Source organism: Amblyomma mixtum, chromosome 3, assembly GCF_055824585.1.
Source record: "Amblyomma mixtum isolate Tamu chromosome 3, ASM5582458v1, whole genome shotgun sequence".
In the NCBI taxonomy this organism is placed as follows: domain Eukaryota; kingdom Metazoa; phylum Arthropoda; class Arachnida; order Ixodida; family Ixodidae; genus Amblyomma; species Amblyomma mixtum.
In genome coordinates, this window is record NC_143014.1 from 59,844,922 (window position 1) to 59,864,576 (window position 19,655).

Below are 19,655 nucleotides of genomic sequence, written 5' to 3' on the forward strand. Positions count from 1 at the left end.
ATATCAGCGCTCTCTAAAATGTTTAAGTGTGAAGACTATACGAATGATGGAGCACACAGAACATGTTAAAGCATTCATGGACTATGGACAATAAACCAAAAATTTCGTTTTTGTGTGCAGATATCTGCATGGAGACGATGTGATGCCAGAGGAAGTATGTCATTGTGGTCTATGTTGCCACATTGGTTGCACCTGTCGTTCACCTGCCAGCCAGGATAATTGAGGCCATAAGTAGTAGCATGCTGTGTTGCTAGAAGCTGTGAACCATCATAGGCTTACCATTAGAGCTTTGCAGGTAATACTGAGTGTTAATGTACAAATTCATGCAGCATCAACATGTGACATAATCAACCATAAACCAAACAAAGTGCACAAAATCTAAGTTGTAACCAAACTTAGATTTGAAAACATATCTTCAAACCATTAAAAACAGCAGGCACGCACAAACGTTCAGGAATGGCATTATCTGAGTTGTAACCAGACTCAAATTTCAAAACATCTTCAAGCCTTAAAAACAGCAGGCACGCACAAGCATTCAGGAACGGCATTATCACATGAGAAGCTGTATTACCATGAGCACCCATTATCCTTCGCTGAGAGGTAGAGGCAATGCTTTCATTCCTGGTAGAATGAAAGTTGTAAGTCAGCGCTTGTCTCTTGTCCCGGTGTTTTGCGCTGTTCCGTCACAAATTCCTGGTAGGAACGAAATAACAGCTGAGTAAATGTGTAACATTGATTTCTTTCCATCCGCCTTGCATTGTCATTCTCTGCTTAAGGAAGTCAATGCACCAACAACTGGGTGATGGTGTTTAAATGTTCCAAACTCTTTTTACTGCACTTCTTAATGCTCGAGTGCTCGACTTGGCAGAATTTCTCTCATATACTCATACAATCAAACCTCATCATTACAGGGGAATCAGAATTTCTTCATTGTAACTATTACGTTGCTATAACCATTTCTACCCTAAAAAAGCAGTTTGGCATGTCAGTAAGGTGTACTCTAGACAGAATTAATTAACTGATGGCAATAAGCAGCCTATCATGCGACTAAATGATCGTGGCGTGATTGTTATGGTCACTAATTACACAAGTCGCAAAAGAAATGAAACAAAAAGATCAAACATTTATCGTTATGTTTCACACGCACACAAAAATTGGCTCAATCACAATTCGCCTCGAAGTAATCTTTCATTATCCTCTGGAGGGTCTTCAGGGGCATTTGTATCCAAGCCAACCCCCGTTTGAGGCTGCAGATTTTGTTGTTCTGTGATCACTGTTTATCACATTGGCAAACAGATGAAACAAAGCTATAGGCTAGGTTAGTGCGCTCACTTTACGCAGTTTCTCACTTGTGAAAGAACCAAGTGCACAAATGCAAAATACAGTCTTACGGTGTGCTGTTTGTGCACACATTTTCAGTGATTCAACAAGTGTTGATTTGAGCGCTGTACAACTGCATCCAGTGGTCAGCATCTGCGGCATGTTGCAAGTTGGAGCGGAACACTTTCACATCAGGTATAGAGGACTCGAGGTCTTCTACACAATCTAAGGTAGCCGCCTCCGCCATTGTTTTCCACGAGGAGAGCTACAATTCAGCACTGTGAAGTGCTGTGTCGTCAACCACCGCAGGCAGCAAGTCCGTGAACTACCAGCGCGGACATATAGCATTGGAGACAAGACCAAGCTCAGAAGAGCGCAGGAAATAAAATCGCGTGAAGTAGTGTTTCGGTGTCGTTTATGAGATTCGTACGTGAGTTTGCTTTGTATACTTCTTCGCTTTGTTTTCTTTTTCATGTTGAAACATACCAAGTGTTTCAGCGGACACTTTCGAAAATTTTTATAAATATGCTTTTTGGAGTAAAAATTTTGCGGCACAGTGTTACCAGTGTTGGCAGACACCAGAAAAGTGGTGTTTTGTCTGAAGTCGTGAGCTGGTTAACTAATTTTTAATAATTACCTCTGTAACTAGTAGAGTTAGGCACCTAGTTGCAATTAGAGATTTGTAGCTGGTCGTCAGTAATAGCTATATCAGTTTTTAGAGTTTCGAAATCGAGGTTACCCTCGCTGTCGTGACTTGGCAAAATCTGGCTGCATCGTGCGAAAATACCACGGGCTTTCGAAAGCATGGAGGTAAAGCAACTGCTACAGTGCATGTAACTAGTCGAAAAAGCCAAATTTTGTTGAGCGACAGTGCCAAGAGTAATCGCGTTTTCTGATTTCTAAAAACTGATGTGGCTGTTACTAAAGACCAGCTATAAATCTCTAACTGCAATTAGGCGCCTAGGTGAGCTAGTTAAGAAAAGTCGTTAACTAGCTTACTACTCACGACGATTCACCAGTTTTCTGGTGTTCGCCAACACTGGTAATACTGTGCCGTAAAAGCCATATTTCCCCCAAAAAGTCTATCTATAAAATTTTTTGAAAGTGTTCGCTGAAACTCCCGGTATATTTATAAATGCAACAGCAGCACACGGCTGTTTTGATTTCGGATCGTGTTTAAATGCTTTTAAACTTTTTGGATTTAAAAAAAGAAACGAGCGAGGTCATGTTTTGGTTTCGTTTATGAAGTTTGTAACGTTGTAAGTTTGCTTTGTATACGCCTGAATTTAGATTTTACGTATGTACGTTCGCGTTACGTACGCTCTCTTTCGAATTTAGCGCGCGTGCTCTTAAGCTATGAAAATAGCTTTGTCAAGATGGCGGCGCCCAAGTCACCTGCTTCGGTGAGAATTCGTCAGTGTTATTGGGTTTTTAGGCATATTCTTTGCCTTTAAATAACACACGTGATATTCGCTTTGCCTCCTCGCGCCAAAAGCAGAACGAATGAGGGATAAACTTCCTCTATTTTTGATTTTAACTCAAACAAGACTCCGCCGACTGTGGATCGGCTTGATTTGGATGTTCAAGCTAAGGCAGTCATAGTCAAATGTAGCCGTTTCGGTGGGTGGCAGAAAGGTGCGAAATAACTCCACATGATGTTATTAAAAACATTGCTCGGTTAAGTTACCTAAAAAAATAGGCCCTGGCTGGACTGCATTAGCAATGGTACTAGCTTTGCTTTGCTAAGTGGGAATCACAGCGCATAAAATATTTTCACATTTCAACACCAGATGGCGTTACTGCGGCCTGCGCTAATGTTGCAGAAAGGTTTAAAATTCGTCGTGGATTCGAAAGCGTGCGACTTCTTTCGGCGGTTTTTGCTCTCGGCTGCTTTAGCATTTCGAGTCCTGCAGTCCGCATCGCTTCGGTTTCTCGAATTGACAGTCGTGCCTGCATTCAGCTACAGCGAACCTTTTGACGAGCAGATGCAAGAGGAGCCTGTGGCAACGAATGGCCGGATTGCGGTGAACTTGTGCAGCGAGTTGTCTAGCCGGTGATGTTGACGATAAGATATGCAAGGTAATGATTTTCGTTACTTGAAAAGAACAGCTAATCTCCTCTCTGCAGACCAGGTACAAGAAGCCCCCGTGAAGCTGGTAATTGTAATACGCCTGTTCGTGCGAAAGGAAGTCTTTGAGGGGCTCGGGAGACCTGCATTGCCGTATATTTGTATGCATTTTTTTTTTATTTGCACACAGCTCAGAAACATGCTGACAAGCAGTATTAGCAGGCCTGCAGTCTGGACTTGGCAGGTTACTGGGGCCAGCCCGACACTGCTAGAAAAACCAGCCTAAAGTCCGAGCGCACATTGCCGACTTTATTTACACTGTGAAGCAGTCAATGAGGACGCTGGTGTCATTTGCTAGTTGAGGTGAGCAGAAGTAGCAGGTTACCGATCATTTTCCGCTGTGAAGCTGGACTTTCCGATGCCGAACAGCCATACTAATGTTACAGTAAAATGTGGCAATCAACGCAGAGAAAGGCCCAGCCGATCGGCTGGGCCTTACTCGAGTAAGGTGTTCGCGCAAAGCTGTGTGCGTCTTGGCCAACACTGTGGCTGCGTTCAGCTAGAGCATTGGCGTTGAATGACATCAGTGATTGTACTGAGGCTGTTCAAGAAGCTCATTTCCTGCGTTGTTTAAATGTGGCAAGTGAACACTACAATGGCTCCTCTGTCTCGATGCCATTGTGAATGACAGGCCTCTCACATTAAAAAAAAGGATTGAAAATTTTCACTGTTCACATGTCATGCTGTCAGCAATTCCGCCAAAGTGCTCGAAGAGGTTACTTCAAATTGAGGCAGGTGTAACCATTCAGTCCTCCTAGTGAAAAACAGCCCTGGTGCTATTTTCAGTACGAGATGGTTCGCCACCTTATTTGGTGAACAGTTTTCTTGTGCTCAGTGCTGAACCATTGCTAATATGAAAGCGTTTGTTCCTAACCTGGTCATCATAAAAATTCCAACTCATGTCTTGAGTGATTTATTCGTGGATGGCCTTGATACACACATCACATCAAATTTTTCTTACTGTATTTGTGCTTTGGACTTGTGTAAGGCATCAGTAAACATGAATCACTGCACGAAATTTGCCTACGCTCAGTAAATAATTTGTAATTGAATTTCCCTTGCCACACAGTTTCTGTATTGGTTTCAGGTTGCCGAACAATGGTTGCAACGTCACAAGTGAGTATAAGATCACGTAAGGCCCACAAAAACTGCTCCTTCTCCAGTTGCTGTCATTCTGGCTTCTTAAGCAGCTTAGCATAAGTTTACAGGTATTAAATATACAAAGCAGTGATTATATTGCAGTTTTTGTATACGTCATTTGATTTCATACACACCTATGGCGACAGAACCTTCGTTCGGCAGCCTGGAATGGAAGCCGCAGGACAAAAGAAAATCCATTGCAAATTATTTATTCAGTGCTGGCAATTTCCATCCTATTACCCATGCTTACTAATGTCATATGCACAGTTCCACTCTTTGCTATTTTGTTCCAACTATTTGCAAGGGAGTTTATTACAATCCTCATCAACAATATGTCTTTGCATTCACATATTGGACACCCAAGTCAAGGAAGGAGATCTCGAAACAGGCCATTTCCGAGTCACAGCTGTAGTGAGGGCAGCCCCGACCCAGATCCTCCGAAGCACAACCTCCTCTGCGGAGGAGGATTACCGCACAGGATAAGACCACGTTTTTGGCACAAGAGGTGTTCCTTTCTTGACAAAAAAAATGGTAGTGTCGTCCATATTAATAGCCGAGGCATTGATGACCCTGGGATCAACAGGTGGGCTTTGAGAACTGAGCAGGTCCATCGGACCCACTCAGTATGTACTGGCTGCGAGATGCGTGCCGCTAGGCAGTGGATGTCCTCACTAGCTCACTTGTTCCCTACAGCTCACTAGCTTACTTAGCACCAGCACCAAGAGGGAGCATGAAGATCGAAGTTTCTGGTTTTGCTTTTTTTGCTGGTAGTAACGCTAGTACTGTGGTCAGAAAGTTCTGCCATTCGGCGCTCTGCGCATCTTTTTTCTTTCCGTTGGTGTGGCTGTTACCATGGCTTCTGCGAAGTGCGTAGTCTTTTGAGGTGTCGACTAGGCCAGTGGCAGCATTGCTGTGTATGCTGATTGTAAAGCAATAAATCAGCCATCAGGGATAGCTGAATTTCTTCATTGTACAGGTAGATTTGTTGTAGCGGTGTTCACTATAAAGATATTCACAGTACATATGAAAGACAGGAATTCAGCCCGGACGTCAGAAATCCTTCGTTAGAAAAGTCATTTTGTGTATGCATTTGTTGTAAAGGTGTTCAGATGTATTTACAGATGCCAAGTGCTGAGTTATTTCTTGCGATCATTACTAAATTCCTTGCATTAGTCTCAAATTTTTGGGTTTCTTGCTTCTTCTGTCTGCTGCATTCACTTCATTTTTTTTTATAAAGTGCAATTGCTTTGGTATATTGCTGCCAGTATATTCCAATTAACACTGTTTGAAATCTTGTACGGGTGCATAGGCACACATTGAAGCACTTGTTTGAGCTCTTTGTCTGCGCCCCTAGCATCTTGTTTATATAAGGTGTAGCAGTGAAGTTAGGCAGCTGCTGCTGAAAATACGCAATAACCGCCTAAGGAGACGCGTCGCCCACTTGGAAAATTTCGAGGTGATCACAACCAGACATGTCAACCTTGACCCCTTTTTGGCAGTGACCCAGAAGTCTGTCTTGCAAAAGATTTGATTTCATATTAGGTTCTTGCACTTTATTGCTGATGATGTTCAGTGCTATCACATTTATTGCATGGTGTGCAGAAATGCAAAATTTGGAATCACTTAAAGGAAAAGCACTTTACTAAACTGCACTAACAAGTCATGCCTACCATGCATCTACCATAGCAATGGTGGTGTCAGAGCATGAAGTATTTTGTTCCTAATTTGGTAATAAATATGCTTGTAGAAATAAGTTTGGGTAAAAGAATTGATAAGAACCTAAAGGACCCATTCCTTGGTGGAACTGTTTTGTGGCTCTGCCTCAGACAACTAAAACCAGATGTAATAGCACTGATGACAGCACTGATATGAGCCGTGCCTGCAGCAGAAAAAATTCATGCCATCCAGTAGAACTCGGAAAGATGGAGAAAGTTGCTTGTGCTTAAAATGGAGACCATGATGGTTATGTATGCCAGTGTGAAACACTGACGGAAGTGTTGTCCTCTGGTGACTGCAGCTCACCACAGCAGAACACCAACCTCTCACAAGGTTTTCATTACCCGCATGTAAAAGCCGTTGGTGGACATGGCATAGAATTGCAATTCAGTATTCCTTGTATCTTTTCTAGTCATCAAGATCTATGTCTTAAGAGAGGCATCCCGTAAAGTATCACTAGCGTTAATTACAAAGCTGCAGTTGTAGGGATAGAGCTTAAAAAAAAAAAGAATGAATCTAACAGGCATGTAGATGAAGGCAAGGAAGATGGCTACAGAATTGCAGCTTAGCTGCTGGTTTGTTGCTTTTACAACCTTGCATTTGCAGGCTAAAAAACACTCCACTAGAAACGCTGTAAATGTTCTCGATAGATTTTACTGGTAGTTTTTGTAATGAAAGTATGTTTAAACAGCATACAATTGAGCCCACTTATAACATCCACAGTTAAAACAAATGCTCGCTTATTACCAACAAAGTTAGAACTACCGTCAAAAAAATGTATTAGGGCTATGGCATTGCATGTCATATAAAACGAACAACCGTGGCCGCACCACTTGGTTTTATAACAAACAAGGAGGTGCCCCTTAAAATTCACCCTCAGATTTGAAAACTGCACTTCTAGCCAGCATGGCAATCAAAGATCATCTCCCAGCTGCACTGTTGCCCCCTTCCCCCTTGCAAAAACACACACACAAAAAAAATACACTTTCAATCGGCAGTTAACCACTGGCAAAGTGTGCCCCGACACGACACACTAGAAGGGCAGTTGATTATGCTAGCTGGGAAAAGTGTAGAGCATAACAAGAAATGTTGTAAGCACGAAATAGGGGCAGTGTTGAAAATAAATTATTGCACATGGCCGGTGATCAACTAATGAGAGCAATCTGAGAAGTTTGAATACCAGTCACAAGGTACGCCTTGATGGCTTACTCCGTCATGCTGCAATTGTGCTGTCCGCTCAGTCGAATCTCTGACTGCAGCAGTGCTTCCATATGCAGATAGCGCATAGACCACAGGCAGTCTGCGTCACTCTGGGGTCTAGTGGGCAGTGTACAGCAATTAACAGAGGCTGAAATCTGACATGAGCTGATGGCTTTTAGGTAAAATGCAAGTGCCTGCCTGGTTTTAGGTCTAAGTGGCTGCACTTTCGCGCAAACATTGCATCAAAATCCTAGTAGCTGTGGGGTGGTGTAATTTGGGGGCCAATGCATTGCTGGAGCGAGCAGTTAAAGGTACACTGGACATTCTGCTTGGACATACCTTGTAGTAGCTTCGTTGCTAGGCCCTTATGTCTTGGTCAAGGTTTGAAGGCTAAGTTCTATGCCCTCCGCCACTGGCTGTGAACACCTCAAGCACTTATCGCATCCCTAAAGCGGTTTGTCCACAGCCAGAAGGGCCTCGGCCAGAAGCATATGACCGAGCTTAGAAAATTGGCTTGATAGGATCTGCTCTGAGGGAACAAACATGCACAGTGCACTTTTCAAAAAATGAAACGCTACTTTTATCTGACATTGTCTTTTGACTGTAATAAGGTAAGTCCACTTAGTGCAGATTTCAGATACAATGAACGCAATCTGTGTGACTGTCAGGTTCGTTATAAGTAGGCTCAACTGTATTCAAAGCCTCAGTTGGCTGCTAGCTCTTTAGAGTGTACAGGTTATCAGCGAACACACATCACGACAGGAGATTCGCCTCAGCCTGGTTCACAGTTCACAGCCAGCTCACATTTCAGTTTCACGGGCCGCCTGTTGGCTATGGTTACCGAGATCATTTGAGACTTAAGACTACAAGAAGCTTAGGAAAGTGATGTGCTGCCTCTTCATTTGTTGTCTTGCCGATTTTTGGGGCAGGCAGGCAAAAGAGTTGGAACAAAAGCTCGCAAAGTAGCGTTTGATCTAGTTTTTAGCATTATCTCAACTCCTGCAGCTGCTGAAACAGCATGATATAACCAATTGAGCTATAGTTTTATTTCAAAGTGTGAACAAATGGGCCGAAATTTGCGGTCCCTACTCATTTAAAAATTCCCACATGCTGCTGGACTGCTTTAAGTGCGAAGAAAAACGGTTGTGGATAGGCTTTCTCCTCCAGACATTTGTGAGCCTGCAGAGTACTCTTTTGTCTTCCCAACTTGTAGAAATGCTTTCTGTAGAACAGGCTAAAAGTCTTGAAAGGGCATATTTAGACCTACCATCCCATTCCTTCTTTGATGGCAGTACTGTACTTGGTGCTAAAGTAATCGTGTGTTTCATTTGTGAATGACAATCCCATCGTTCGTGTAATAAAAGGGACCAAATGTCACCTTCTCAAAATGCAAAAGTATTGACGCCAAGACAGTGCAGATATTTATTTATTTATTAGTACCTCACAGGCCCCGAAGAGCAGTGGGTGAGGGGGGCAAACCGAAAAAAAGGTATATACAGATGGAAAAAACCGTAATATCGGACAAGAACGCGGTAAGCATGTAAGCATGCTTTATGGTTCTACAGCGGATTTGCATCGTCACCAAAATATTATCCCCAGAGGGTATTTAACGTGCACTAAGGCTAACATGGTGAAGTCTTATTCACAGGTATGGATAAATGTTGACTGTGGCTCACTGTACTGTTCATTTTCTTTTCCAGACGTACTTGTATTTCAAGCAGCAGACAACTTCCTTTCAGGAATAATTTCATCACTACTTGATGTGTCTGCAATAGTAACGTCCAGAATAAAGACCTTTTCAAAGATACAGTACTGCTGGAAGATCTCTTTTATTGTTTTGTTTTTGGATAAATTGTGTCAGCGCACATCTTGCTCTTGCACGTCATGCATGTCTTAGATTTTGTCAGTCTTTCTTGACCCTTGGAGAACTACAAAAGCTTCCTTGAGGTGCCGAGGAATGCCATGCATCTTAGTTTATACCCTTTGTGCTGTACACGTATGCATACAAAGTGAAGATGCGAGAGAGAGCCTGTTAGAAGAATACTCAAATTCATTGAATGATGACTGGCCATATAGTGAGAACCTATAAAGCAGTTATTGCGACTAGTCCGAAAGTGAGGTGAGTAAAGCAAAGCTCCAGGTTCATGCATGCTTGGATATAGACACTTCAGGTAACCCAGTAAGAACTCGGTGGTTCTATAGAACACAGTTTGATAATCCGTGAAAGTATGTATGCACATACAAGCAGTGGCTGGCTTGCTGTGCATCTGTAAAAATTGGCAGTTCTTCTGATGTCCCACCAGACAATAGCGTCTTTGAAAATTGAAATATAAATTGCACTTCCTGTGCTCCCACCTAACTCAACTTTCTTCTGTACAGGGTTATCCACTGCCAACTTGAACACAGGAGCACGCTCTCTGGTTACACTTCGGCTCTGTAAAGTGCCACACGGGAAAGAAGTCTACGTTATTGTATGTATGTGCAAAGTTTAGCAATTGTGGCAGCTCCCAGCACCTGTTCAACAGCTCGCATTTGTCCATAATATGCCAGACACATGTTCAAGTTGGAAGGTAACAGCCCTCTTAGTGCATGTCCCAAGGCACGCCCCTGAGTAATAATGCCTGCTAACAAATGGCATATTCAAATTGTGTGACAATCTTCCTTTTCCAGATGCTCGTGTCTGATGTTGACTCCTGACCATTTACATGCTTATTCCACTCATCTTAAGAATAAGCCAACTATACTGATTGGTTTGGGCTGAGACAGTTATTGTTTTACAAGCCTTACAGTACTGACTCGTCCAAAGATAGCTGAATCCTCCATTGCTTTTTTGGCCACATCTCCAGGCGTTACGCATGCTTAAAGCACCATATGCACGAGTAAAGGCAAAGGCTGTTGAGTAATAGAATGCCACAGGAGAACAGATAAAGCTGACCAACCAGAATTTCAGTAAAGCAGAAAGCCTGTTGAACCAAATGAACGTGCACTTGAACAGTGCCACCACAAATGGAAAGTTCGATGAGCCCAAGACAAGCACAACTATGTTCAGTAAACAGCATCCACAGCGATTGCTTTAGATAAGCAATGTAATGAACTCCAAGGAATTAGCAAGGTTAAGGAGGGGATTAAAGAACAACTTCCCAGTTTCGCGATGGTTGAGGTGAAGTAAATAATAGACCACTCGACATTTATCATTATGTGCGGTTACTTGTAGACATATCTAGGTGTTTGGATGGATAAGTCTTGCTCCAATACGTAGCGCAGCAAAAGGCGAGGACACAAGAGACGAGCTCGTAGTGTTCGTCTCTTGTGTCCTCGTCTTTTGCTACGCTACAGTGTATTGGAACTATGTACCAACAAGCTCAAAAAGCCACGCTACTGAAGTCTTCTTGCTCGATCCCAGCACCGCACTCTTTGGTGGCACGAAGCATGCAAACTCCGATCCTTGGCAGTCGTGCGGTCCTCGTCGTTGAACGTGTTATTAATGCACTTACTTTGCTCCCGCTGTCGCCTTGTAAACGAAAAGGAACGCGTCGCAGAGGCAGTCGTGCCAGTCAGAGAGCACGAAGTGGCCTGAGCGGCTGACAGACGCGAACGGCGTTGAACACTTACTGTACTCCCGCTATCTCCTTTTAAACGATAAGGAACGCGTTACTGAGGCACTCGTGCCAGCCAGACAGAAAAACACGAAGGAACGCGTCACAGAGGCAGTCGTGCAAGCCAGAGAGCACGAAGTAGCCGAAGTGGCCTGAGCGGCTGACAGACGACGCGAACGGCCATTCCCAAGCACATTCTTCCTCCATGCCCAAGCAAAGCGCGAACAGCGGCGTCTCAATGTTGTCATGACAACGCCGGATGTGACGTTGCAGACAAGCAGCGCAACTAGCGGCCGATGCGTCTACGTACGCTGAAATGGAAATACGCATCGGGGAACACCTTTTTGACGTCACACTGTTTAGATCAGGGAGAGTCCTCCGCGCTTACGGCACTCACGGACTTTTACCAAAATGGCCGCCTCCGCTGGTCGCGTCCGTTCGTCGGCGAAGCCAGCCACATTGCGCTCGTAGCACTCATAATCCGACGTTAGTGCCGGCCACGAATACCCCAAGGTGGAATTCGGTGAAAAGCCTTGTTTGTGTGTTGTGTGGAGTGATTTGTGTGCTGGGTGCCAACGATCACTGTGGCGTTTTCGTCTACTGCGTAGGGCTCGGCTCAGTCAGGAGACAGCCGTTGTTCACAGGGTAGCATCGCCGTTGTTCGCCAGTGATTCGGCATGGACTGCACAGCGGTCGGCGCCGTGATGTGCAACTGTTTCGTTTCTTGTGCGTGAAGTGCGCGCTTGTTCGTGTGTCTGCGTGTGCCACTCGCAATCCCGTTTTCATGCTTTGTTTCCGTTAGGTCCCACGTATTCGGCGGCAGTGATAGCTCGTTGCTACTTCTTATGCGTTTCTTGCAACGCTTCAGCGACCATAATTAACTGATGGAGGTTATAAAATAACTGCCATTTCTTGGTTTTCGTTGATTGCGTCAGTAGTGTGTTTTCAATATTCGGGTGAATACCGGCCGCCGATAACGCCGGGGGGAGAGAAATGACTTGGGCGGTGATCGATATTGTAAAGAAAGTAGGCGCGCTAGCTTTGTTCTTAGATTAGAACCTAGCTTTATAGCTCCATGCCATTTTGAACTGTTTACTGTTTAAAGCGTCTAGCTAGCTATTCGCCTTTGGTACGTGCCTGGCTCAAGTGTATTCATTCATGTCGGGATCAAGTCCATATTTTTTCTCGTTTTCTGTTTTATTGTTTTTCTTTTAGCGGCTTTTCCTTGGTTTTCTGGCCTGTGGTCATAGTCAAGAAGCGCCGAGGATACGGATTTTGGTGCTTCATGGTAGTGTTTTCAACTGTGCAGTTAGTTTGTACATTTCATTTGCCACCCTTCGTGTATTGTGTGAACGGTATTGCTCTGGGGCCCTTTGGGCATGTGTTTATAGTGCCGGTGTCCTGTGATAACGAGTTGTGACAGAAAGTACTTTATGAAATAAAAATGCACACGTGCTTTGAATTTGCATGGTGCATTAGGTTACATTAAAGAAAAATAATTACAAGCTTCATTAGGCACAAAGAACTTTAATTGTCTGTATTTTGTAACAATAGTCAAACGTGGTACTATGCAGTGACATAACAAGCCAAGTCGAGATAATTGGTGTGGATAGCTGCAGATGTGCACATTAAACAGATGTAGCATTGAAATATTGTTTAACACCAAAAAACTTGTACTGCAGGCTGTGGGTACTCCTAATCTTCTGGAAGCAGTCCGAGTAGCTTTGGTGATATATATTATGCAGCAAACCATTCTAATGGATGTGAAATATGCTTTGTTGCTATGCTACTATAGGCACTGTTGGCCTTGTCTGTTTCTGTCACCTTTACGAGTGGCTCTTGGAATTGTGAATCAGAAGTCATTGCTGGCACAGCCACCATTTTGAACATTTTATTAGCCTAAATTTTGTATTCCAGGTCAAGAACTTGAGCTTTTCAATACGTTTGTTCATCCTCACTGCTCTCAGAAACCATTACTGGTGGCCAACAGCTCCACTACGTGCTTTGGAGCTAAAGACACTATTGAAGACCAAAAACTAAACAGTGCAGAATTTTTCGTGTCCTCACTGCTGCACCAGAAGTCACTGTTGGCACGGCCAGGTGCTCAAACGCATGCAGTGAAGGCTGATTGCTGCATTTAAGTGTCAAGAGCAGCACTGAACTCCAGGTTGAACACTTAGGAGGTTTGAGCAGTGCATGGCAGCATTCTTCACAACTCAGCCAGGAGCAGACAGGCCCACTCTCCTTATGCATTAAAAACTGGGTGGGTTGTACTAGCCATCAGGGAGCATGAATAACATTTTCAGCTGCGGCATTTTTACAACTGCTATACCATTTGAACAACCTGACATTAAAAACTTTGCTCAGAGATCTCATGCAGGGTGTCGAACCGGAACCGAACCCGAACCCTAAACCGGAACCGAATTTTCGCCCGGAACCGGAACCGAACCGAACCCATAATTTTTTCGCCATCTTGGAACTGAACCCGGACCGGAACGATTCAAAGGAACCGTTCCGAACCGGTTCGGTACCCGGTTCAGCCCCATTTTTTTTGCATCTCGGCATATTTCTTGTTTCCGGACAAAATGAGATGATCTGGCGCATAGATTTAACCACCCGTAGCTGTCTGCGCTGGGAAGTGCGATAATGGTACCCATTATATGCGACAGCAAACTTACAGGAAGTCTGGGGCCTGGGAAGATGCCTAATTGACGCTTTTGTAATGTACTACCGCCAATTCTTTGTACTTCAGGTTTATGTGAAATCTTGAGCTATTATTCCTCCCCTTTTACATATTTGCGTAAATCTTTAATCAAATTGTTAGCACGGCTCTAACTCAATGAAGGACTATAGACACCAAATTTTTGCTTGCGTGCTTTCTTCTTTCAAACGATGCGTTAGACATTGGTGTACACGGAGCACCGCGTGGTATTTCACCAACACATAATAAATAATTTATATATGAATTTCTTCATGACCCTGTTTCGGTTTCACCAACATAACGATGGCTGTGACGTGTAGAGGAAATTAGGTCACGTGAGGTGCAATAAAATGGCAATACAACTGCTGATACGTCTTTCGTTGTGATTATAGGTCTCGAAGCCAGCTTGAAGCCAGCTGATTTATGTGCTAGAGTGAGTCAAAACAACGCATCAGTGTTTGTATTAGTTTTCCCGTGCCTCACGTGACCTAATGTTTATTTATTTATTTATTTATTTATTTATTTATTTATTTATTTATTTATTTCAGAATACTGCAGTCCACTGCTTGGCCTAAGAAGGAGTGAACTTACATTGTTACATAACCAAAAGAATAAAATTATTCAATATTAGCAGCACACGGATACCAAAAGAATAAAACCAAAAGAATAAACTTATACAATATTAGCAGCACACGGATACAAAACAAACATATAAGCAATATTAGCAGGCAAGTAGACGATTTAACGCATCAGAAAAATTTTCCGTGGAAAAAACAGATTCCGGTACAGAATTGCAATCTTGCACTGTTCTAGGGAAAAAAACTATTTAAGACTGGGATTTTTGGCGAAAAGGGGAGTAAGTGAATGTTCATGACCGTTCCGAGTCCTTCTCACTAGAGGACGCTTAATGCACTCCGGAAGCTTCAGTTTATTTTTACCTGTTAAACTATTAAAGAAGAATACCAATCTATTAATCTTTGGGCGGATTTCTAGTGTAGGAATGTTATTTGACCTCATTAACTGCGAGGGAGAGTCTTCCCTTTTGTATTTTCGGTATATAAACCTAACCGCTTTACTATTGAATTTTTCAAGGACCATTATGTCCTTTTTCATGTACGGGTCACAGACGACTGAAGCATATTCAAGTAAAGACCGCACACAAGTTTCGTAAGCCAATTTTTTCATATGTGCTGGGGCAGTTTTTAGCTTTCTTCGTATCACAGCCTTTCTTTCACAGCCTTCGTATCACAGCCTTTCTTAGCTTTATTCACATCACAGCCATTATTCGGTTGATGAAACCGGGACAGCATAGATGAAAAAATTGGTTTCTAAATTATTTAGTGGCACTAGGCGAATACCACACGGTGATCCATGTGTTCTAATATCTATGGCGTCATTTGAAAGGAGAAACACGCAATAAAACTGGGTGTCTCCCGAGGCCCGCTAAGGGTCTCAGTAAATCAGAGGAATGTCACCTTCGCAGGCTGCAAATTTTGTCTTTCAATAATTCAGCTACGCTTCACGCCATTGAGCCCGAGTCCTTTTCGGCACAGTGCAAATTTTGTGGCCAGAAGGCAAACTTCTACCACATGGTATGGGCTTGTAAGAAAAGTGACAGCATTGACATCATAAATCAGCCAACGCGGGAGGGCTGGGAGGCGGCCCTGTCCAGCTCGGACCTCGAGGAACAACGAGCCCTCGTCGCCAGAGCACGGACAGCGGCTTTTACCAACAGCGTCCAGGACTAGGGACCTGATAAGCCTTCCCTTCAACTAAGGCATTGTGGCTTTAATAAACGTTTTCTTCATCATCATAGTCATTTAAGCACTGATTGAGAATGCCTTTCTTTTATTTGCGTCATTTCTCACAAAGAGATGAAATATTAGCGCGAGGATCCAACAACGTTGTGATGGTGGTTTTTGAGGAAAGGAAATGGCGCAGTACCTGTCTCACTTCTTGATGGACACCTCGACCGTGCCGTAAGAGAGGGAGGAAGGTGGGAGTGAAAGAAAAAAGAGAAACAGGTGCAGTAGGGGAGGCCTCCGGAATAATTTCTACCAGCTGGGGATCCTCAATAAAGAGCAACTGCATAGGTTTTAGAAATCGACGAGCTAAAAAGGGTCGAATGTGTGAAATTTCCAGGTAAAGTATGCGAAGTCCTTTTGGCCTAGCATTTCAAACGCTGACGTAATCACCAATTAAAATTGGGACGGCCTTCAAGCTTCTCTGCAGCGTACTACGCTAAGTGGGGGACACATGATGACGTCATCGAAGGTATCGGTACGTTTCCACTGCATAAACGCCTGCTTTGAAGGAAAAAAAACAATGCCACCGAAGGCAAAGCCCGCCGAACGTTGTTTGGCCGCGTCCAACGAGGCACGGCAGGGCGTGGCTGACGGAAGCGGTAATTCGAAATCATACCTTCCATGACGTCACACTAAACTTCCCCGCGCTCCTCCATTGTTTTGAAAAGTGCAAAATTTAATCGTCGATTACGTCACTATTTTAAATGGTAGTGCAAAAAAACTTAGTATGTTTTACCTACAGCCTATATAGATTTGAATCTTTGAGTATCTCGATATTCTCAAAAAGTGGCGCAGTTGCCCTTTAACGTGAACTGACATCGCGCAGCACACGGTGCCTTTTGCGCTTCGCCTCCGTCGAAACGTGTCCCCCGGGGCTGGGTTCGAACCCAGATACACCGAATAAGTAACCGAGCGCCGTAACCACTGAGCCACCGCAGTGGGTAGTGCAACATATACTTTTGTAGGCACTCATTGTCTCAGTCAGCAGGTTCTAAATAAAACCCCTCACGATGCAGGGCAACAAAGAAAAAAATGGCTCAATTACTGTGGAGCTCGGCTGCTGATTCTAAAAATACAAAAACCAGCGTGCTCTGTCGCACGCCGAAAATCCCCAGCTGATCTCCGTTAATTTGAAGCCCTCCACTACACCGTCTATCCTATAGCCTCAATAGAGAGTTATAGCATATCGTTACCGTGTTTACGTTACCGTTTACCGTGTTACCGGACGTCGGAGTTTCCGGTTAGCGCTGCGCACGCTAGAAGACGCTTTAGCATATCGTCTCTCCGGTCTCTCCCGTAACAAGTTACCGTAAGGCGAAAACGAATGATGATGATGGTAGAAGCCCCAGCATTAATTACAAACAGAAATATGCATGCATTGAAAGCATTTCTTTGCAGTGAGGTGCTACATGCTGTTTAATCATCTTTTTCTCTGTATATAAAGACGTGCTCACTACTTTTCTGCTAACGGCCGGCTCAGTGGCTTCAAAAGTACCCTGACCAGTAGACAAGTTTACTACACAGAACGCACTAAGCTTGTGTACGCTGCGCTTACTGCGTTGCGAATGCTGTAAAAACGCAGCTACAACACCTTCTGTTTGCCGTGCGCAGCGTCGCTTCTTTGGATGTTTGGATGCACGACTTGGATGTAAACATAGTGGCGCCATCTGGTGACAGTAAGTCAAAGCGCTTGAACTCTGTACTGGAGAAACTTTTTTTTTTTTCTGAATTTAGTGGCGAATATGACAAGCATTACCAGAATGTTTTTGTTTTTCCAGGAAGAAAACTATGAAAATAGAGAGAAAAATGTTAAAGCTGGCACAAAAGCTACAGTGTTGTTGCTTCCTTGGCTACGCACTTGGAGGAAGGAAAATTTGCGCCGCGGATAGTTAAGCTTAAGTGCTCGAAAATCACAGAATTATCTCAACAACATGGGCTAGTTGTCACTTAAACCTCGACGTATGGGTGAGAGTATGCGAAATAAAAGCGAACCGCTACCATTTGAGTGAGCTGTCGCATCAAATAATCCAGCGGTGACATGCATTTATTCCGAAGCGGGAGAGCAGGGCGCCGCCATGTTTGTTTACAAGCGAACGCTAACTCTTTCCGCAAAGCTGAAGAGTTTCCGTAAAGTGTTACCGGCCCGGTAATGGGCGCGCATGCGCAGATGTCGCCAGCCGAGCCCGGTAAACGGTAACCGAGCCCGGTAAACGGTAACGTAAACACGGTAACGATATGCTATATCTCTCTATTGTCTACTCGACACGTTAAACCTGCGATATTACTACTAGTATTACCAAAAGGAGGATGCATAAATTGGTGCGGCTTCTTTTCTTTTTTTGGAATCCGCATATTCTTGTTCGCAGCGACGGAAATAAGCAACGAACGAAAGGCGGGTTCTTGGCAACGGTGGAGATGCACTAATAAAAAAAAATTAAATACTGGATAATCAAAAGGGCAATGCGGAAATGTAGGCGCTCGCTGGCATGCGTTAGTGATCACGCCCAGAAAGCATAGCTGCCAGAAAGGGGTTGTTTGTAGTTTTGAAAATAAATGCATGAAACAAATTGGTGGACAAATGGTGCACGCCAGATTAACCACTCTTTATCACTCTATCAAGGGCGCAAAAAATTCTGTTGACGCAAAGGTTCCCTTTGATAGCGCCCCAGGAAAAGTCTCAAACATTCAATGTAGTGCAAGTATATCTCCTTCCTCGCACAATGCTGGACTTGCAAGAATGCTGCAGCTCAACGTTGTTGTTGTTGTTGTGACTGAGAGAAGGATGAAAAGGAAATTGCACGGGCCTGCTACTGGCTCCAGCCGAGCCACCACCGCTGCCATCGTGCAGACAGAGGAGAGTTAAAAGATCAGAGCAAAGAGAAACAGGAAAGAAGAGACGCGCGTCGCAGCAACAACTGCGTCCGCCAGAGCGGACGCTGCTCAAAAAACATAGAAGCGGCCGAAGCCGCGCTCGCCGAAGCGAGAACAGATCACAGCTCAACGTCGCAACAAACATGTTGCCAATTTCTTTGGTTTGGTTTGGTTTATTGGATTTTAACGTCCAAAAGCGACTCAGGCTATGAGAGACGCCGTAGTGAAGGGCTGCGGGAATTTCGACCACCTGGGGTCCTTTAACGTGCACTGACATCGCACAGTACACAAGCTTCTAGAATTTTGCCTTCATCGAAATTCGTCCGCCGCGGCCGGGATCGAACCCACGTCTTTCGGGTCAGGAGCCGAGTGCCGTAACCACTGAGCCACCGCGGCGGGGCTGTTGACATTTTGTGTCCGTGCAAAAACGAAGCGTTCTCAACCCATCCAAGCGTGCGTTTTTTATGATACTATTTTATCAGAAGAGAGGAGGTTGACGACATCATAATAAGTCAATTTCGTAATTTCTTACTGTACTATAGTGAGAAGCCACGATTAGCTGTGTTTTTGAAGATACTGAGGTATATGGGTTCGGAATATATAACGTGAGTCACAAAGGTGATATCGAATAGTTTGGTTTTGTGGTTTTGGTTTTGTGGGGTTTAACGTCCCAAAGCGACTCAGGCTACGAGAGACGCCGTAGTGAAGGGCTCCGAAAATTTCGACCACCTGGGGTTCTTTAACGTGCACTGACATCGCACAGCACACGGGCCTCTAGAATTTCTCCTCCAAAGAAATTCTAGCCGCCGCGGCCGGGATCGAACCCGCGTCTTTTGGGCCAGCAGCCGAGCACCATAGCCACTGAGCCACCGCGGCGGCGCTGATGTCGAATAGGTGATTTAAATAAAATATGTTTGGTAAGTTCTGCAAGTTAGGGAGAGCCTGTGCTCCCACGAGGCTCTCGTTGGGCGGCAGATGGGCGGTGGAGGGATTCTCGCACATTTTCTTACCATTTAGTAAAGGAGGGGTGACTGGCAAGTCGGTTTCGGGGCGACGGAAAGGTGCCCGTCTGTATGTAGGTACCGATACATGGCAGTTTCTTTTCTCAGCAATGCGCGGGAACGTAGAGGGCGCGTGCGTCGGCAATCTTGGGGCCCCGTAATTACACTGCGTACGAG

General features: G+C 44.3%; 1 protein-coding gene and 1 long non-coding RNA gene across 2 annotated transcripts in view; one reads left to right on the forward strand and one right to left on the reverse strand.

The window, feature by feature from the left end:
* LOC149350353 (uncharacterized) overlaps positions 1-19,655 on the reverse strand; it is a 57,101-nt gene that overhangs the window by 16,141 nt on the left and 21,305 nt on the right. The window lies entirely within an intron of this gene.
* LOC149350355 (uncharacterized) lies at positions 2,858-9,313 on the forward strand. Its single transcript, XR_016290347.1, has 2 exons — positions 2,858-4,564; positions 9,205-9,313. It is a non-coding gene; the product is annotated as an uncharacterized LOC149350355 (long non-coding RNA).